Raw genomic sequence first — 22837 nt, forward strand, 5'->3', positions numbered from 1 at the left:
GGAGGATGCTGGTATCGTTGGCCCTGCTCTCCAGTGGTTCCGCTCCTTTCTTGCTGACCGATCTTTTTGCGTGGCTGTCCCGCCCCATCAGTCTAAATTCTACCCCCTGAATCTTGGTGTGCCTCAGGGATCCTCGCTGAGCCCCACGCTTTTTAATCTTTACGTGAGACCGCTGGCTGAGGTCGGCAAGCGGTGGGGTATGACCATGGTGTCATACGCTGATGACACTCAGCTGGCGGTTACGCTCAGCGGGGATTCAGCGTTGGATGCCCCAAGATTCCAGAACGGACTACGGGCGGTCGCCAGCTGGATGACGTCCAACTGTCTCCAGCTGAACGCAAAAAAGACGGAGATTATGATCTTCGGTAAGCAAGCGGAACTCTGGGGCGATACGTGGTGGCCTTCAGAGCTTGGTCCCACCCGACTCCGGTTTCGGAGATAAAAAACCTCGGGGTGTGGTTAGATCCCACTCTCAGCTTTGTCTGCCACACTAAGGGCACTGCTGCCTGCTGCTTTGGCGTCCTGCGTAGCTTAAGACCTGTGTTAAAATTTTTCGATGCTTCGACCAGGCAGCTTATTGTGCAGGCGACGGTGATTTCTCGGCTTGACTATGCCAGCTCCCTTTTGGTAGGGTTAAATCAGGCCGAAATCACTCGTCTTCAACACGTGCAAAATGCAGCCGCCAGAGCAGTTGTGGGGCTGCCCAGGTTTTGTTCCGCCGCGAACACCTTGCGCTCTCTCCATTGGCTGCCGATTAAGCAGAGGATCCAATTCAAAGTGCTTTGCGTGTCTTACAAGATCCTCAAGGGCTCCCCTGCTCAGATTCTTTTGAATCTTCTGTCTCTTTATGTCCCAGTCCGTTGTCTACGCTCCTCGGACCTTGAATTTGCAGTAGTCCCCCGGTTTAAGCGCAGCTGTGCTGGCGGCCGTTCTTTTCGAGTACGTGCTGCGGCTTTGTGGAACTCCCTTCCTGCAGAGATACGTACCCTCGGTGATCTGCTCTCGTTTCGCAGAGCCGTTAAGACTCTCTTATTTCCCTAATCTGTTTTCCTTTGGCCTCCCCTTTTAGCTGTGTTATGTTGGTACCTTGTCAGGCGCTAGGACGCTCCTTTGCTGGAGCAGCTGTGCGCGTAATAAATAACCATAACATAACATAACATAACATCTGGATCTGTGTGGTCGTCAGTTTCCATGGTGGTGAGTAGGTTGAATGGTAGTTCCTGTACCTTCAGATATTCTCAGGGCAAGAATGGGCATTTATCCCACCCAGCATTTCCCCAGGGTGTTGGATTTTTTGGAGGCTCCTTACATGACCCATCCTGTCTGATAATACCACCACACCTCCATTCAACCACTGGGAGCCTCTACATTGTTGTGTACATTCTGTTTGACGGCCTCAGTGCCTCATCAATTCTGTGTCTAGACTCACCTGTTAAGAATACTTTTTCTCCCTTCTCAGGAACAGAAGCACCATTTTATGAGTCTTTGATCTACCCATAGGAGCACAGGCTCTGGGGCTTCTAAACTAGCTCTGAGTGCCCCACCCCCGTACACCAGAGAGGAAATACATTGAAACGTGAATCTCCACATTATCTTTTTCTGACCGAAACCTGGTTCACGACAAACTCACTCCCTGACCTTCTAGCTATTCTCCCAGACACCTACTATGCTCTCCGCATGGATCGCCCGGCGGGCAAAGCCGGCGGCGGTGTGGCAATGATCATTCGCTCAACGCTCAGATTCCAGCTTCTTGACCACCCTCCCATACCTCATGTGGACTTTCTGGTTGCCCGGTCCACCAATCTCACTGATCCCCTCACTTTTGTGCTTGTTTATCGGCCTCCCCAGTCTATGCCTCAGTTTGTTCCCCTACTACAGGACCTTTTGGCCACCCTGGCAGTAAACAACTCATCTGTAATCCTGCTTGGGGATCTCAATTACTGGCCCGACGATCCCAGAGAATGTTCTGCCTCCAAAGACTTCTCTGCCACTCTTCAGTCACTGAACTTCTCTCCTCACATCACTGTCCCTACCCATGACAAGGGCCATATTCTAGACCAAATTTGGTCATTGCGTCGCCAAATTTCCCTTCCCTCTATCCTTCCCTGTATCTGGTCGGATCACTTTATGATTTCTTTTAGTATTTTTTCTGCCTCCCCTGTTAAAACCCCTTTCACTAAGAATGTGCCCGTCCGATGTTGGAGCAAGACGGACCTCGCACTTCTTTCCTCTTCCCTGGCCTCTACAGCACCTGATTTGACGGATCTCCCTCTTGAATCCCAAGCTGATGTTATCAGCTCTTGGCTTTCTTCTTCCTGTGACATCGCTGCTCCCCTTAAGAAAGTCAAATCTGTCCGGCCTCACGACGCCAACAGATGGTTCACGAGTGAACTTAAAGATCTCAAACTCAGTCTCAGGCGCTCGGAGCGCCATTGGAGACGCAAATACTGTCCCTTGCTCCGCTCCAGGTACAAACTCTTACTGAACAGCTATAAGAAAGCTATTGTGTCGGCCAAAACAGCTTACTTTTCAGAGAAGGTTGCTCTCTCTATTAATAAACCCCGTGAGATCTTCTCACTGGTCAAGCAGCTTGCTACCTCTGACCGCACAAATATCAGTTCTGCCCCATCTCAGTCTTTTTGCCTCACTCTTAATAATTATTTTATTGACAAGATTACTGCCATCAAAAACAACATTTCCACAGTCTCTCAAATTCAAGTTACCTTTTCTCCCCCTCCGCCGCCTGTGCTGCTGGATCATTTTCTCCCTATCACCTATGATCAATTTTTTCTTTTGCTTGCTAGGGTTAAGTCCGGCTCTCCAGCTGACTGTGCCCCGGCTCGAATCCTTCAAACAAATGCTTGATTCCGGTCTGGGAAAGACATGGCTTGGTAGTTCGGACTGGACTGTTCCCATGAGGCACAGGGTCAGAGCTGATTTGCATATAGCCAGTGTCTAACCCAGGGTGGTGTGGAGTGCAAACAAACGATGGATTTAGGCCCAGATCCTTGTACTGGGGTGAATGTATGACATTGTTCTACATTCTGTCCATCAACTGTGTTTTTTGCAATTTTCACCCCGAGTGGGCTGGGTATGCTCAGACGTGAGTCCCAGGCTCTCCACACCACTGGAGTCAAGCTATCCAGGCTGATGAAGGCTGATAGCCAGAAACCGGTCCTTGGATGCTTGATTCCGGTCTGAGAAAGACATGCTTGGTAGTTCGGACTGGACTGTTCCCATGAGGCACAGGGTCAGAGCTGATTTGCATATAGCCAGTGTCTAACCCAGGGTGGTGTGGAGTACAAACAAACGATGGATTTAGGCCCAGATCCTTGTACTGGGGTGAATGTATGACATTGTTCTACATTCTGTCCATCAACTGTGTTTTTTGCAATTTTCACCCCGAGTGGGCTGGGTATGCTCAGACGTGAGTCCCAGGCTCTCCACACCACTGGAGTCAAGCTATCCAGGCTGATGAAGGCTGATAGCCAGAAACCGGTCCTTGGATGCTTGATTCCGGTCTGGGAAAGACATGGCTTGGTAGTTCGGACTGGACTGTTCCCATGAGGCTGTGGTAAATAAATAAATAATACTATTTTTGACAATAATCAATAAACGGTTAGCTCAATAAATAAGAGTCAAGATACGAGGTAGCTAGAGTATACAGGCTTTAATTAAGCATAAAGGACAAGAACAGGACAGCCTGTACGGGAATGGGATGGCAGCTGCCGGGGGCAGGATCTGGGACAGGCGTAACTTTTAATAACAGAACATTAGTATATATAGTTAAACAAAATACATTGAATTCAATACAGTAGGCGTAGCAGTAGGCGGAGTTTGTAGCAGTCGCGAAAGATAAGGCAGAACTGATGCAACAAGAAGGCGTGTACAGGGCGTATACATAGTCATGTGATGTAACGTAACAGAATATGTCATAAACGGGGCGGAAACATGGAGGGGGCTACCTGAGCAGCTGGGACCTCTAACCTAGTGGTGCGCGCAAACTGACAATGACGTGTTACTAGGGAGAACTGGGGGGCTATGACTTCTGCGCTAGAAGAGGAGACTAAAGTCTGGAGAGTCAGAGCGACATGTACCTAAAGCATATCTAGTATCTAGTGTTTAGAGAACATGTTGATAGAATCCAAAAGTTAGCAGAGCAAAGGCTAACAGACATTAAGACTGGTGCATACATAATCCTACATGTAGTGCGTGTGCGGGGAATATTCTATGAATATTAATACAGTATTTCTCTTACATGGAGACATAAAGGCTAGACCATGACGGAAACTATTGATGCGATTCAGTAGCTTAGGAATGCAGAGAAGGAGGGCTGGACTGATAACTAGAAACATAACATACTCTTGGCAGACTGGAGGCAGAGCCAGGCCGAGCCGGGCACTGTGAGGCATGAAAGTAAGCTAAGGGTCAGGGATACAGGTGGGGGCTGTATCGCTCCTCGGGGAGGGTTCAGGAAACAGGAGCTGAATCTGAGTCCGGGCCCTTTTGAGGCCTAGAAACGGGGACTTTTCAATGAATTAACGTGCACACTGTAAAACGTGGCAACGTAGCTTTACATAGGCCTGATATTCGTTGTATTCACGAGGACTGGAAACTGACATACTAGAGATGGACACAACTGTAATTGCGTCCTTAATCGATCATAGGGGAATACATGCATATCGATCATGCACATATGACATAACATGGGGAACACGTAGGCACATATAACATGGCAAAATTTACTTTTCCACATTCCCTCCTTGTGCCCTACGTTTCCATCAGGAAACATCTATATTCATGATACCATCTATCATTTCATACAGCATCATTTGCTCGTCTCGAATTGTCTTGGAACGGGACTTAGGACTAGGAATACAAGAGGTAGCACAAATGCCGCAAATCGCAGGGCCACATTGTATACAGAGGCAGCAACTGAATATGATCGCTACTGCAATACCTAGAAGTGACAATACTTTCCATCCCCAGGCGGATAAGATACTCCAGAGCCAACCGGACCATGTCCAGGTGCCTGGATTCTGGTGTAACTGATGGGCAATTTTGTGAAGTCTGGTTATAGCTGAATAAACAGACGGCGCGTTATTAGGAATGAAAATGCAGCAACTAGATCCGATGACTCTACATGCTCCTCCTCTATCGGCCAGTATGACGTCAAGAACGAGACGATTCTGGAGCACGACAAACCTCATAGCAGATTGCTCTTCGGTTAAGTTACCTAGAGCAGAAGTAGTCTCATTCACTACTGCTTCAAGGGTTCTGGTTAACCTACGGATTGACTTACTATTCTGGACAGGGCCTATAAAGAAAAAGAAACCTCTATTGAAATCTGTATACTGTTCTAGAGCAGTTTCAGTTTGATCGACAATTGGGGACTCAATCTCCCGTCTATGTCTGACGTGTACTAGATGTGTGTTTCGGTGATAATCAGATGGGGCTAGAAAAACTGGTGGTAGTAGGAAGGCAATGTAACATGTTCCATCCCAATCGAGGGGCAGACGAACATATGCGGTCTGACCACAAACAAAATAAGAATGACGTGAAGCTTTGAAAATAGATTTCCCACTGTCACTATACTCGACAGTAGTAGTACAATCACTATGTCCTATATGTACGGAACCATTCTTTTGGACACATAATTCGCCTTTGACTGGTAGTACTGAAATAGCAGGTAAGTCCGGAGTAGTATCAGACTGAACATTCAGGACCATAAAATTCGAAGAATAATTCCCTAAATTATAAACTTCATTTTCTAGATCTAACCCTGTTCTATGGGAGAGACCTTGCTTGTCTGGAAAACATGTTCTATTCAGAAGTGACATATCATTTGAAGATGACGTTAACATGGACCATGCTCCACACGAACCATTATGTGAAAACGGATAAGGAAAGAGTGGCAGAACTCCCTTCGGTGTCTGAAAAGGGGGGAGTCGACCACACACCCAACAATTAGTAGCATTGCTGGTCTGGTGTGAATAATGTAACATTCTGATGAATGTGTTATTGCGCATAGTAAGACGATAGGATAACTCGTGAGGAGGCAGATCACTAAATGTGTGCTCTACTGTAGCATTAGAAAACTTATTTACATGAGAAATTGGAAAACATAAATGAAATGCATAACTTGTGCAGGTAACCATCAAACTTAGAAACAATAGAAAACTTAGAAAAACGATACATCGGATAGAGTTTTGACTAACTCTCTCACTATGGGGGTCTATCTCATACATGTCAGATACCTGTCTAACCGTTTCACCCGAGGGGGACTTAGACAATTAAACTGGCTGACTTATTTTACTAGACCGGAGTTTTAATTTATACTCCTGCTGCGGAGTTTTCTCTAACAGAGGAACTTTCAGTTCTGGATTTGAATTAATGTCTGATTTAGAGTCTGGTTTCAGGCAGTCTTTAGTAATGGAACAGTCCTTGGAAATGTTCTTGGCAAAAGTTTTGTCACGGAGTCCATGGAATTTCTTGACATGCGACAGATGGACCCAACCCTTGCGGCCTTCCAACTTCACGGCCGTACGGGTGGTCAGAAGGACTAGTTTCGGCTCCTTCCAGCGAGGTTCCAGCGGACTTGAACGATCAAAATTCCGTATGAGTACCAGATCCCCTGGAAGGACCTCGTGCGGTTTCACTTCAGTATTGTCTGGAAATGCAGCGGCAACCTGTGAACGACAAGAGTGTAGGGCCGACATCAAGGAAGCTAGGTAATCTGTCAGCATATTACTGGAAACATCTGTAATACTACGGGGTCTAGGTGTACCCCACATATTTGGGGGGCGGCCGAATACGACCTCATAAGGAGACAGACCTGATCTGGAATGTGCAACCATTCGCATGTAGAATAGAGCAACTGGCAGGGCAACTAGCCAGTCTACACCTTTCTCTTGACATGTCTTGGCAATACGGATTTTCAAGGTCTGATTATGTCTCTCTACGAGACCGGCTGCTTCTGGATGGCGCACACAATGGAACTTCCACTGGTACCCTAACAAAAGGGAAACGTGTTTCATGAGCTCAGAGGAGAATGGCTGGCCGTTATCAGAATACACGACCCTAGGGAGTCCATAACGGGGGAAAAATTCACGAACCAACTGCTTGGCAGTGGTCGCTGCTGTGTAATCTGGAACTGGATATGCCTCTGTCCACCTGGACAAAGCGCATACAACTACAAGGACATACTTGAAACCTCTTTATGTCAAAATAGAATTCCCTTTGGGCACATTAGATATGAGGACATCAACTTCACTGTCACACAATCGGACAACAGATATACAAACATAAGAGAAAAATATTTTTTCCCCAAGCACATAAACTAAGAGCAATGCATAAGCTACAAAAATATGAAATAACGGTAATTTCCAGATAGCACAGTTTATTTGTACATAAAATTAATAAAAACAAATTAAGATCACAATAAAATTGGGAACACAGAAAATATAACAGGAATGAATCAAAACATCAGTACATCTAATCAGATTCATACACCAAATCAGGGAAGTACACACAAATCCTAAATCAAATATCAGTAGTACTATTCCCTCAATGGGTCAGAGCAACTAGCTCTGCTGCTTGAGCAGACAGGGTGTCAATACGGTGTGTTTCAATAACTTCAGTGTCAGTAGTCACTGCATACGCGGCTACTAGTTCTCCTGTACTAGTTCTCATACATGAACCATCCACATAAAGTGTCAGGTCGGGATTAGGTAATGCAATGTCTGTCAGGTCTTGTCTTGGCTTAGTCATAGTGTTAATGACTTCCACACAGTCATGTGTGACAGGATTTGAAGTAACTGACGGTAACAGAGTAGCAGGATTTAAAACGTTGCAGCGTCTGATTTCTATGTGTGGCTGGAACAATGTCAGTTCATAACCTGTTAAACGTGCAATGGTCAAGTGCTGAGTCTGGGTTCGGTTTAAAAGAACTTCCACGGAGTGTGGAACTTGTACTGTAAGGGAGTGTCCTAATACTATGGAATCACTTTGTCTGATTGCTAGAGCTGTGGCTGCAACTGACTTGAGGCACGCAGGCAAAGCCTGGGCTACTGGATCTAATGTGCTCGAAAAATAAGCACAAGGCTTGTACTGTCCGGCTTGATCTTGTGTGAGAACAGATAATGCGGTACCATCACGTTCTGTGACAAAAAGTGTAAAAGGCTTACTGTAGTTCGGTGTAGCTAGAACAGGTGCTTGGCATAAGGCTTTCTTTAACTCATTAAAACTAAGTGTATGTTCAGATGTCCAAGGGAGAACAGTCGATACGGCTGCCTCCTGTGTCGTTAACTGTATCAGTGGCTTTGCTAGAAATGCATACTGAGGAATCCATTGTCTGCAGTAAGAAGTAAGGCCAATAAAAGCACGTACCTCCTTCTGTGTCTTGGGCTGTGGAAGACTCGCTATTAACTGGATACGGTCTGGTGTCAACTGCCTACCCCACTTGGACAGTAAGTGGCCTAAGTAGATCACTTGCTGGACACAGAACTGGAGCTTCGAAGGGGACACCTTGTGCCCCATCTCGGCTAGGAAATACAGAACTGTAAGTGATGCTCGCTCGCAATCACGTTCAGAACGGGCTGTGATCAGTAGATCATCGACATACTGGAGCAGGGCAGTGTCAGCTGGCATGTGAATATTGTCTAGTTGTCGTTTAAGTGCTTGACTGTAAATACTAGGACTCTCTGTAAAACCTTGAGGAGCTCGTGTGAATTTATAGCTCCTTCCATTTAAACAAAAAACGAAAAGGTACTGGCTGTCTGGATGAATCGGAACACTAAAAAATGCATTCTTGAGGTCTATTACTGTAAAAAATATGGCTTCAGAATCAATAGCTGTCAACAGAGATGAAATATCTGGGACTACTGGATACTGGGGTATGATACATTTATTAAGTTCTCGAAGGTCAATCACTAATCGATATACTGGAGGTGCATTTGGATCAGTACGTTTCATGACTGGAATGATGGGTGAATTACATACATTGGAGTCAGTTTCTACAACCACTCCTTGAGCGATGAGCTCGTCAATAATTTTGGATAAGGCTGCTACAGCCTCAGGTGGCAATCTGTACTGTCTGATTCGTGGCAAGACTACACCTTGCTTGAGGGTCACACGATGGGGTGTGATTCGCATAAAACCTACATCAGTTGGACCTTGCGCCCATAAATGCTGTGGCACATTAGACAATCTTGGATCAAAATCACGTAAAACATAGTGACCTTTAAAATCCCTCAAGAACAAACGTATTCCTTCTGGGGAACAGCAAATAACTGCACCTAATTCTTTCAATGTTTTAATACCTAACAAATTTTCTGGACATGACTTAGTAAGTAACAAATCAGTAGTTCGGGACAATGGACCGACTTCTAGAGTAACTGGCTTTGATATCTCGTTTACAATAGGCTTTCCTGAAAATCCAAGGGAAACATTTCTAGAGCCTGAGAGCGGAGCCCCTGGAACCTCGTCATGACTGATAGTAGTCCTACTTGCCCCTGTATCAATCAAAAACTTTCTGTCTTTCCCTAATACTTGACTGTGTACATAGGGACCCTCTTGATCTACAGGAATCTCGATGAGAGGCAAGCCTACCTCCCTCTCTAGGCTGTTTCATGAATACGGTTGATACTCTGGATACTCTGACTGAGCATACTGGTACATCTGCTGTGTAACATGCTGTGTTGCAGCAATAGGCTGCGGTGCTGGAACTGTCTGTTGTGCATTCTGTGGCTGAGAAGTCTGTGAAACTTGCTCTTGTCTAGGCGGACGTGGTCTTTCTTTAGTCTTACCAGTGGCTATGTTGTGTTTCAGAACTGCACACTCGTTTATAAAATGACCTGGCTGTTTACAATAATTGCATGTCCCTTTAACGGGAGCTGCAGGATTACTGGCTTGATTCGGACCCCTCTTCTGACTGTCTTGTGGAACAGATTGTGCAACTAGTACTTTCATTTTTGTGTCTTTCATACGTCTCCTCTCGTGTTCTTGCTCTTCCCTGATTCTATTCTGGTGATACTGGAGCATCTGGAGCATCTGTGACGGGGTACTAGCTTGCCAAGTACTTTCGACTTTCAAAACTCGATTTTTAACTTGTGGGCTGGAATTCTCGACTAGTTTAGTAACAAAAAGATGAGGATATGACTCGCTACCTGTCTTCAAACCACTGTTGATAATGAAACATTTCTCGAATCTAGAATAAAAATCACTAGTATCTTCATCCTGTTTCTCTTTGCATGCTGAAATTGCATCCCAATCTTCCTTTTTCGTGGCTAGTAACCTTGGCAAAACCTGAATCAATAACTCTGGCAATTCTTTACACTTCTCTCCAAGACCGGTACCTGGTACTCGTATCTTATCTTCAGCTTCTAGAACTGCCCAATCAATCTTTTTCTCTCCCACCTCCCATTCTTTTTCCTTGAGTTTCTCATATACCCCTGCGGGCAACAGGACCTTTAACATTTTAATAATATCTGGATACGTATATTCTCCCATACGGAGCATGTCTTTTAATTCTCGATGGAACCCTGCTGGGTCTTTGTCGTGACAGGGAATTAATTTCTTCATCTCTAAGAGTTCCATCTTGGTAACAGGGGTGTAAACAAATACTCGTTGCATCTCACCATCCGGTGTCCTAACTGGATGTACTTCTCGTAACGGATGCTGTCTATCTATGTAAAATGGTTTACTTTCTGGAGGTGAGACGTGAACAAAATGCGGGTTCAAAAACGTTCTATATTTGTGGCGCTGTTCTAGAATGACACTAATTAAATCAGTACCTAAACCTTTCCATTTATACTGGAGTAACTCGTTCAGGACATCATGTAACGGACCTGGATCAGAATGCTGACCCTCATATAATGTAATGAGGTGCTGGATCATATACATACCCACCAGTCGCTGCTCGGCTGGGGGCAGTTTCAGAAACATTTGTGCCACTATTTCGTCTGGAAAAGTGGTAGAATCAGTAATCCATCGGACTGCTGATCGGGCTAGTTCTTGTTCATGCATGGTACTAAGTTCACTATAACCGATTCGTGATTTCAGAATGTGATCGGTAGCTTGAAATACTTGTTCTAGAGAACCTTGTTCTGGTGCTGGGAGATGAAAGACTTTCTTGTGTTCTGGACGTGAATGTCGGTCTGGAAATCTAGATTTACCTACATACGCTATTCTGGCGGTATTCTCGTCATCTACTTCTTCAGTATCAGAGTTACTTTCTTTCTCGCTTACTTGTGCTGCTTTACGATTGTCGTGTAACCTTATTATTTCCTTACGAATTTTCTTGTACATACTTTCTATACTACTGAGTGTCTTGTGTCTACCCTCGGCTATATTATCACTCCACCTTGTCAGAACTTTCATTTCGACCGTATCTTTAGTCGGACAATCTTGTTCCCTTATTAAACAATTGATTAGAAACTTTAATAACATGAGCTGGGTCTCAGCTTTCCTGAGAGACATGATTTCGCCAATACTTTCTGGATCTTCTCCTGTACGGATGAAGCGATACATTCTATCTAGATCTTCTTTCATATTCGGTAGGGTGTCCAAATACTCGGTCACCCGTCTTACACGCAATGAATATAAAACCATACTATCATCGCCTGGGACTGGATCATAACAGCATTCGGTAAGAGCTCGTCTGATTTCTGCGACGGACTGATATTTGGGCGTACGTTGTAACGCACGTTCATGTAACTCGACTAACGTTATACGTTTGTTTGGCGGCAGGGTACCAGGAGGACCTCCTCCCGCGGCCCCTAAACTGGAATCGTCGACTGATACTCTTCGTGCTGGCAGAGTGACTGATGTGGCGGGAACTTGTACTATGGGCTGGACCGGGGGTACCATAACAGGTGCTGTAACAGGTGCCCCGGTGGCTGGAGGAACAGGAATTACATTATTTACGGGAGCTGGCGGAGCAGGATTCGCGTATTCTGGGACTGTGTCGTCCAAATAGGACGAGAGAAAAATATCAGCTGCGGTCGGTTTGTGACGTAGCTTAATCGGAACTAATGGCGGCGGAAAATTACATGGTGCTTCCGGGGTTGCTTTTGGCAAGCCCTCGGCAAGAAGAGGATACATACCCTTAATGAGGGCATTTCTCTGTCTGTCTGACTGTTCGGCTCTAACTCGTTCACCTACTTCGATTAATTCCCTTTCCTGGGCTCTTTCTAAGGATTCTCTACTTAATTCTGACTTTCTGATTTCTTTCTCTGTTCTTTTATGAGATTCTTTGCGCCATAACTCGATGGCATCTTTCTGGGACTGTCTGGCTTTCTTTTTCCATAATACTTCTTCTACTCGCATGATGCACTCGGCATCCCACGTACCTGATACGGGCCATCTATACTTTTCCTCTAACTGTTTGGTGTATTCCACCCATAAATCTAGATATAATATGGCACTTATGCCATGCTTTTGATACATGAAATGACCTGGACTGTCCCTAGGCGGGACAGGAACTGCTTCTTCGAGCAGACCTTTTCTAGTTTTTAACTGACGTAACTTGGAGAACAGAGGCATGACTGGACTGGGGTCTAGACACAATACAATACACAATGAACACAATAATTACTTGAAAAACAAATCATTCATACCACGACATTGAAAACACATGGAATAACATTTAAAAATAACGGTTCGGACAAAATACTGAATACTGAAATACTGAAAACAGAACACATGAATTTCTCGAGAACAGAACTTACTAGAGCAGAAACTAGAATAACTGGATGCACTGCTAAAACAGTACGAAACTTACCGGTCCCATAAAGAGACACGTCAGGACCCGCATCCACCTAAGTGGACACTTCGTGTTGGATCTGTGTACCCAAACCCACGGACCAGAGACAAATCAATTGACCCTGTCTAGATACTACCCCAGCAACGGTACTCACCGGGCAGCAAGAACGGAAGGCCTCGGACTGGACTGGACTGCTACGACGACGGACGGACGAACTTCGGACTTCAGTTACAGGTGGGCCTCCGGATACCTCGGACCTTGGACTCTCGGCTTGGGCTCTGGTCGGGACTCGCCGCGTTCCTCCACCGCCTCGTCTGGACGCTGGACCGCAACCTCTGTCTCCTCCGTGGGCCTGAGGGATACTTGAAGCAGAAATATCTGCACGTGCACGGTATGGTTCCGTTACGGCTGCAGAGGATCAGGGGGCCTGCGTGGCTTCTCCGGCGCGTGGGGAAAGGGCAAGTCCCTATTCGGGCGCCATTATGTGGTAAATAAATAAATAATACTATTTTTGACAATAATCAATAAACGGTTAGCTCAATAAATAAGAGTCAAGATACGAGGTAGCTAGAGTATAAAGGCTTTAATTAAGCATAAAGGACAAGAACAGGACAGCCTGTACGGGAATGGGATGGCAGCTGCCGGGGGCAGGATCTGGGACAGGCGTAACTTTTAATAACAGAACATTAGTATATATAGTTAAACAAAATACATTGAATTCAATACAGTAGGCGTAGCAGTAGGCGGAGTTTGTAGCAGTCGCGAAAGATAAGGCAGAACTGATGCAACAAGAAGGCGTGTGCAGGGCGTATACATAGTCATGTGATGTAACGTAACAGAATATGTCATAAACGGGGCGGAAACATGGAGGGGGCTACCTGAGCAGCTGGGACCTCTAACCTAGTGGTGCGCGCAAACTGACAATGACGTGTTACTAGGGAGAACTGGGGGGCTATGACTTCTGCGCTAGAAGAGGAGACTAAAGTCTGGAGAGTCAGAGCGACATGTACCTAAAGCCTATCTAGTATCTAGTGTTTAGAGAACATGTTGATAGAATCCAAAAGTTAGCAGAGCAAAGGCTAACAGACATTAAGACTGGTGCATACATAATCCTACATGTAGTGCGTGTGCGGGGAATATTCTATGAATATTAATACAGTATTTCTCTTACATGGAGACATAAAGGCTAGACCATGACGGAAACTATTGATGCGATTCAGTAGCTTAGGAATGCAGAGAAGGAGGGCTGGACTGATAACTAGAAACATAACATACTCTTGGCAGACTGGAGGCAGAGCCAGGCCGAGCCGGGCACTGTGAGGCATGAAAGTAAGCTAAGGGTCAGGGATACAGGTGGGGGCTGTATCGCTCCTCGGGGAGGGTTCAGGAAACAGGAGCTGAATCTGAGTCCGGGCCCTTTTGAGGCCTAGAAACGGGGACTTTTCAATGAATTAACGTGCACACTGTAAAACGTGGCAACGTAGCTTTACATAGGCCTGATATTCGTTGTATTCACGAGGACTGGAAACTGACATACTAGAGATGGACACAACTGTAATTGCGTCCTTAATCGATCATAGGGGAATACATGCATATCGATCATGCACATATGACATAACATGGGGAACACGTAGGCACATATAACATGGCAAAATTTACTTTTCCACAAGGCACAGGATCAGAGCTGATTTGCATATAGCCAGTGTCTAACCCAGGGTGGTGTGGAGTGCAAACAAACGATGGATTTAGGCCCAGATCCTGGTACTGGGGTGAATGTATGACATTGTTCTACATTCTGTCCATCAACTGTGTTTTTTGCAATTTTCACCCCGAGTGGGCTGGGTAGGCTCAGACGTGAGTCCCAGGCTCTCCACACCACTGGAGTCAAGCTATCCAGGCTGATGAAGGCTGATAGCCAGAAACCGGTCCTTGGATGCTTGATTCCGGTCTGGGAAAGACATGGCTTGGTAGTTCGGACTGGACTGTTCCCATGAGGCACAGGGTCAGAGCTGATTTGCATATAGCCAGTGTCTAACCCAGGGTGGTGTGGAGTGCAAACAAACGATGGATTTAGGCCCAGATCCTTGTACTGGGGTGAATGTATGACATTGTTCTACATTCTGTCCATCAACTGTGTTTTTTGCAAGGTAGGAAAGCAGGCAAGTTTGTTGGTGGACGTAAGCCCACCCACAGTCTAGGCTGCGGCCATTTTACAGGGGAGGAGACGTCAAGGGAAACCCATTTTAAAACAGTCTGATGTAAATACATTTAAGCGTATGCTGGGTCCTTCGATTTCAGCCTTATATGCCATCGGCATATTTTGTTTCAACAATCCCAGTTTCCCCCATTTGTTTATAGGGAAGGCTTTCTACATTTTTAAGTCTCTTTCACGTGAAAACCTGTCTCCCCTGCGCACACATGGATCCAACCTACTTTGTCAGCCTTGCAAAGCCTATCCTTAGGAGTGCTGCAGTGGCATGGCTGGGTGTTTTATGCGTTGTTCGCCCACTTTTAGCCAAGCTACGGGAACAGGAGCACAAACTGTCCAAAAAATACATATGCACGTTATACAACACATACGTGCTACTTACCATGTTAATTCTTAAGAAACGAGGCTGCGTTTGTGTACCTTATTAAAGGCCACATACTGTAAATCCCATTAGTACGTTTGGTAGCTATTGACAATTGAAAATAAAAATGCCTTTTATTAATGTTTTTTTTTAAAACGTAATTTACAATGTCAATAGCTCAAACTAATATAAATGCAAAACCTATTGCATTGCTTCCTTAAATATCCAGGAAAATCCTTCATTTTAGTTGCCAGTAAGTATCGCATTTACATGAGTTTCTGCTATTAGCATTAAAAATGCATTATATTTATCTGGTTTAAAAAAATCACATTAATATAAGTCATTAGCATTTACAAGGCCAATAGCTCACACTCATGTAAATGCGATACAATAGGTTTTGAATTTAGAAAATGTTTGACTATTTGCATTTTTAATTTCAATGCCTTTTATTTATTTTTTACAAAATAAAACCAATATAAAAAAACATTGTCATTTACAATATTAATAGCTCAACATAATGGCAGTGCGGGACCTATTGCATTGTAAAGGCTTGTTTCTTTAGCAACAAGCAAGGGTTAAATAGTCTAATAAGAGAGAGGGCAGAGATCACCTTCCAGGTGCGGAGATGAGCATCTTATCTCTATGTGCAAGTAGTAAAATCGCACCAGAAACACAGGATCACTGTAAAAAGACCATACAGGACTAGAACAATGAGAGCCTACATAAGATCTGAAGTCTACAACAAGGTAGACTTTGTAGCAGCACCAGTTACAAGTTTGTCTTTAAAGAGACAAGAGAAAAGAAATATGTTTTCCACGCTCAGCCTCAACCTGGAGTTTGGCGTGCTGTAAGAGGTATGCCTACTGGGTATAAAATGTAATTTCCACTTATCCCGTGTAGAGAAATGTTTTAATAACGGAAGAAGCAAACAAGCTCATCTTGGGGTGTCATGTGATTGGGGCGACAGGTCAGATTGCTCAGTCTACTAATGCAATCACGGAAGGGATGTTTGTTTCACCCCTGGTTACACATTCAAATCCTGGTACTTCCTCTCAGCATTTCAACCTTTAGGGATCAATAAAATGAGTAACATTGATTTGGGTGTCAATAGAGCAAAGAGATTTACTTAGGGGGTGAACTCAAAATGCTGGACTGTACCATACCTATACATAAAAAGTCACGTTTTTTAATAGGAATAATTTTACAAATACAATAAAAGTTTTTTTTTATTTCAAAGTATTTTATTAATTTTTAATTAACAGATACATTAGCATTTCTGTCACATGGTTAGCCAAATGAAGTATGTATTGAGGTGATTACAGGTACATGAGATATATGTTTAGCTAATCCCCTCTACATGACTTGAATTACTTCTTTACTTTAGAGGGCTTGAGGTTGTCTGAAATGTTTGTGTTTCTGGCAAATCCGAGTCTGACAAAATTGTTTATGTTAGCCATTGGGTTGAGGCATGTATTAAGAAATGGGAAATCTAACTGGCTTTGGCAATACATCTGTCGCAATCCATTTACAAACAAGCATTGGCATACCCAATAGGTTTCGCCATTAGGACCTAATAAGTGTTAAGCCATGCAGCGCATTTTCCTGGGTGTTGTGCAGCTAGGAATTGAAGAGCTATACAACTGCTACACACTAGTTCAAGTAGTCCGATTTAGAAATATATATAAGATAGTTTTGTACCACTGGTACATGGTACAGGCTATGTGTGATAACAGCTGCTTTGTAATGCCTGTTTCCCCTTCAGTATACAGTAGCTTTCCCAATATTTATTATATGGTTCCCAGACGGTTCACTTAAGTTGATTGAATCGAACCAAGAGGCCACAAACAATAGTGTCTGAATAAAAAACTTGTGTGTTTCTGCTTTTGTACTGTTTAAAAGGCGAGCTAAAAACTATTGTGCTTTAGAGCTGGGGTCTGATGGTTTCCTTGACGTGAATTTAACGGTCAGACCTCACTGTTCCAGGTGTGTGCAAGATACGTGAATATTGTAGTGATGTTGTACTGTAAGAATTGTGGCAATGAAATAATGACGTGTTTTATTTATAGTGCGTGCTGCGGCGGACTTTGCTTATTCATTTGTAGTAAATAACAGGTGTCATTATTCTCCTACGCAATGGAACTCCTTTTATCAACCTGTGAACAATGAAAGGCAGAGTTCACTCTGCGTAGATTGAAATATGGTGCCCGCATGAAATACACACGCATCTCTGCAACAAGCTCCTAGCTGGTGTATAATTAAATGAATGCAAACCTGTCAAGCCAAAGAGCATGTAAACATGTATATTTGGTGATGTTTTTATGATGCTACATATGGAAATGTGAGGATTTGTCAACCTAAAAAGGCAGCACAGAGAAAACTATTGAATCACAAAGCTATGATGAAGCCTGTTTAACACATTATGGGTCAGTTTGAGCACCAGAAACGAGTGTCCCTTTTCTCGAATTGCACATGCTGTTTGAGTTTTGCTGTTATTACGACTGTGCTATTCGTGCGGCCATGTTTTACAGAAGCAACATATCAGGAACAGCTGTCGAGGAAAAAACCTAGCGACTGCTGAAACAGGAGAAGATAATTAGGAGGCCAAAGCAAATATTGTACTAAATATAGGTCAGCACTGGCAATATTAGTGATTGAGGGGAAAACATGAATACTCTCCAGCATGCCCACAGCACAAATAGTAAATATATCTGCGACTCGGGTCAAGATGCTCATGTTTGTGGAATCCAACGTTAAACCGCGGTCCACAGCAAGGTCTGCTAAAGCAGCTCAAAAGAAAATCGTTCTTAATTGCATAATGATTTACAAGTATCTATTGCCACCTAGTGAAGGGCCCATGTAATTACCGAAACAGTGGTGTTTGGAAAAACAATAATTTACGAGAAACCAAAAGAAAAACCTTACAAATACACAAAGAAAGTAGGGAGAGTGAGGGTGTGACAGGCAGTGGAGGAGCAAGCGAGCGCGGCCACGCTAATTGAAAACAGATGTCCCCTGCGCGCCACTGCTTGCTCCCGCAAGGTGGATGCCAGCACAAGCAGGAGTGCTTGAAAAGAGCTGAACAATTTCTAAAGGTCACTCCTAGGGCAGAGCTGTGCGCTGCCTAGGCGAGACCTAAAAATGGGTTTGAAGCTTGTATTTGGATTAATCAATCCAGGACTGGCTTTAGCTCTGGTGCGCCCTCTTATGGTGTCACCCAATGCCCTCCTCTCCGTGGAGTTCCTCACTACCACACTCCAATATGGCCCCTAATCTCTCAAAAATTATACAGAGACAATAGTTCATACCATACGTCTGTAAATCAGTCTACAGAAAATGTTACATAAGACAATAAGGATTTCAAGGTGTTGGAATCACATATCATCCATGCTAGTAGGAAGTATATTTGAAGAATGTTTGATCTGGAGAGCACAGGCTCGGTAATTAAAATGTATCACAGTGGTTGGGATTGGCTTTACAAATAAGAATAGGTCAGATGTACGACCCTTTTTTGAGGTCGCAAACGGGAGATCCTCCCGTTTGAAGCCTCAAAAAGGGGTAACAGCATGTACAAATGCTATTTTGCGAGTCACTGACTTGCAAAATAGCATTTGTGACTCTCGCAATTAGGAAGGGGCATTCCGTCAACATGCTATGTACTGTTTTGCGGCCCCATTTGCAGCTGCAAACCACTCACAGTTTACCACCTACTTCAAGTACCACTGGTGCAGAAGTAGCCGCAACGCCACCATAGGTTTGGCAGTCCATCGGACAGCCAAACTCATAATAAGACTCTTAGTCTTATTGGAGCAGAACTGTACTGCAGTGGATTAAAGGATGTGACTGTTTAGGATAAAATCCATTCCCTTCGCTGCTTTGAAAAGTTTTACCATTTTTATACCATATTTCCCAATCACAGTACTTAAATCTCTATGTAACTACAGGTGTCCTTTTTTTAGACTGATGTTAATGTATTCTGTCAACATTTATTGTTGCTCTTAATCTACAATGTCGATATTTTAAAATGTTTCCCAATTTTAACAAAGAAAATGTATTTTTATATGTGTACTTTTATGGTTTTTGTAAACTGGAAAAAAAAACTAATAAAGGTAATTTTGATTTGATGATTTGACTCTTAGGGGCATATTTACGTCTTCTGGCACATCTCTGCAAATCAGCAGGGATGCGCCAGAACCGATGCGTCATGCAATTCCCTCCTTGCGCCACCACAGATGCGCCGCATTTACAATGCGGCGCACTATGGTGCAAGGAAGGGCAGATGCGTGACGCATCATGTGGTGTACGGGCGGCGCATTGCTGGAGTCGCGTCGCAAGTGCGACGCAACTCCAGCAATGCTCAGGGCCGCCCAATACTTAACATGCTGCGTCAGTTCTTACGCCTGCTTCAAGCAGGCGTAAGGAATTGACGTAGCAGCGTCGCAGAAGTGCCTGCGTGAAATCTTATAGATTTCACGCAGGCACTTTTGCGAGGCACACAGGCGCCGGAACGCCCACCCTGCATGGGAACGCCCCCATTGTGGCGCTGGGCTTTATAACGTGACGCATCTCCCTAGATGCATCACGTTGTAAATGCCTCGCAGGGATGCGCCACGTTTACGCCGCTGTTGCGTGACGCAAGGTGGCGTAAACGTGGCGCAAGGGGCTTGTAAATCTGCCCCTTAGTCTATTTGTGTGAACCTGTGGTTTCCATGTTCTGCCATCTTCTTATAGCATGTCTCCATTCATCGCTATGGTTCACCGGCATTCTTTTACCAAATTTAGAAGAGCAGTGGAATGGAAATCATACCACCACTAACTCTTTAGTGATTTCAAGGAAAGTAACATTATCTGATCTAGCAACAAAAGAGGGAAATGAAGCTGGAAATAATTTTAAAAGATTGCGAGGGCACCCCTCAACTCATCTAAACCATGTACACACAAAAATGTCCTCATAGGACAAGATTAGCACTTTGGGGTTAATCAACCACCCATTATAGGTAACTGTTGTGTGCTTATGAGAGATAGGATCTAGTAGAAGCTTGTAATCTACTTGCTCAAGGGGCAGGAATCATATTATACACTGTAATAATACAAATATAAGACATGGAATTTGGTATTCCCTGTTTAAAAGCCAGTGTCTAATTTCTTTATAATCAGTGATTTGTGACGCACCAAGTCACAGATTATAAAGACAAGACATCAGAACTTGACTATTATACGGCTATTACAGTTGACTTCTGATGATTCAATGCCGCCAAGCTGAAAGGCCCTGGATTCAAGCTAGCCTGGCTGATGAGGGGTGATGCCCCGAAACTGGTCCCAGGATGCTTGTTTCCAGTCCAGGGAGAAACTGCCTTGCTAGTTCAGGCTGGACTGTTACCATGAGGAACAGGATCAAGACTGATTGATTTGCATATGGCTGGGTCCAAACTGGGGTGGCGAGGTGAGCAAAAAAATGATGGATTAAACCCAGATCTTTGTGACTGGGGGTGAATGTTAGCATTGTCCAGCATTCCCTCCATCATGTATTACTTTTGCTTTTGTTCGACCTAAGTTGTAAGGGTATGCCCAGACGTGGGTAATGAGCTCACTGCACCACTGGATTCAGGTTAGTCTGGCTGATGAGGGATGATGCTCCAAAAACGGTCCCTGGATGCTTGTTTCTGGCCCAGGAAGAACCTGGCCTGGAAGTTCGGGCCGGACTATTACCAAGAGGAACAGGGTCAATACTGATTTGCATACGGATGGGTGTAGGAGAGTAGGATCTGCTTCCTATGGTTACCCCCACGTTTTGTTGTGTTCTACTGGTTTTTCGACTTTAGTCTGGCTGTGGCTCTGCTAATCAGGACCACAGCCTAGCTGTTCTCTCACTAAATTGTTTGAATGTACTTTAGGTACATACCAGATTGGTTACTGGGTCACCCTTATGAGTCCCTAGTATTTGGTACCTTAGGTACTAAGGGCATTGGTACCCCAGAGGCCTACCAGGGGCTGAAGCTTGTAGTATGCCACCCCTGAGAAGCCTTCCAAAATGGCACCACAGGTTGGCACTTGCATCCTGGGTAAGGTGGTGTAAACACCCCTTACTTAGATATAGTATACCTATATCTACCTATATATATAGACACGTATTAACCTATAAGTCTCTCCTATGGCAGGCCTTAACAATCCTGAAGGCAGAGTGCTTGGTTTTGTGTGAGAGGGTGCCCTACTATGAGCTGAGCCCCTCTGCAGCTATCAGAATCCCTTCCTTATAGCTGGTCTATGATATAGCCATACCATATACTCTTAAGTGCATTATAATGCTCGCGGTTAATGCTTACTTTGGTCTGGCTTTATCAAAACATGTCGTGTTTGGTGTCAAACACTTTGGAATGCAACCCGGCAAGGATAGCATTCCACCCTTCCAGAGGGAGAATACATGTACACACTTACTTACCCAGTAAATGTTTAAAAGAGCCTCAGTATCACAAAATGGATGCTGCTGCCACAGACTCAATTCTGACCTCCTGCTGCTGGATGAAACTCCGGCAGGGGAGGCCTGGACAATAGGTTTCCTGTCAGTCAGACAGACAGGCTTTAGTGTATTGGGGCAGGGTGGGTTGCATTCAGTGAATGCTTTTCAGACACTGCCTGGGGCACACAGGGTGCTTCATGCATTTCCCAGTTCAACCCGGTTGCTGAGGCACTCAGCCCCAGCTCTGGTGCAAAACTGGACAAAGGGGAGGGGTGTAACCACCCCCTCCCCAGGTCCTCCCATAGGTAGGGCCCTAGAGTTAGTCCAACCCCTAAACTTGGTATAAGTATAGGAACCCAGTCACTAGGACTTTAGATTACCCTGGACGAAACTCTGAAGAATAAATCTTGGACCTTCGACATTCCATATCGACTGGAACACGGAAGAAATCTCCCTTGGGGTCAAGGAGACTCTCCCCTGTTCAAACAAGCACTAAAGAAGCATCTTACCAGTCTGCATTTTCAAGGCTCCCGATGGATCCCGAAGAACCTGTGTCACAGGACATGGATTTCCAAACATCTCCGAGGCTGACACAAGTCCCCAGCGAAGCTGAGACCTGTAGCTATCACGAGAGATGTGGGACCGGAACTCCTGGACATGCTGCAATTTTGCAAGTGCACCTACTTCCCAAAGTTTCCCAAAGTTGTGCATTGGGCTGTTTGTTGCTCTTGTCCGAGTGTTCCGTGGGCTCGCTTTCTGCATCGCAGCTTCAGGCTCCTTTGCGATCCCTAGTTCGTTGGCTAGTGGGTCCCCATGAAGGAAAATCCTTTGATTCTTAGGTTTTCCTGGTTGCTCCAGACGTGCCCTGACTCCCCTCCAAAGGGTGAGTCCCTCAGACCTTGCTGGTCTGCACCGAAGCCAATCTTGTCATCTTGCGTGGGTTGCTGTTGCCAAGGGTTGTTGGGTACAATCCGGATACCGACACTGCAGCACTCGATATCCAATGTGGGACAGCTCGAATCCAACTCTTGGTTGTCATGGACACCTCCT

This window comes from Lissotriton helveticus, chromosome 9 (assembly GCF_964261635.1).
Source record: "Lissotriton helveticus chromosome 9, aLisHel1.1, whole genome shotgun sequence".
Lineage (NCBI taxonomy): Eukaryota > Metazoa > Chordata > Amphibia > Caudata > Salamandridae > Lissotriton > Lissotriton helveticus.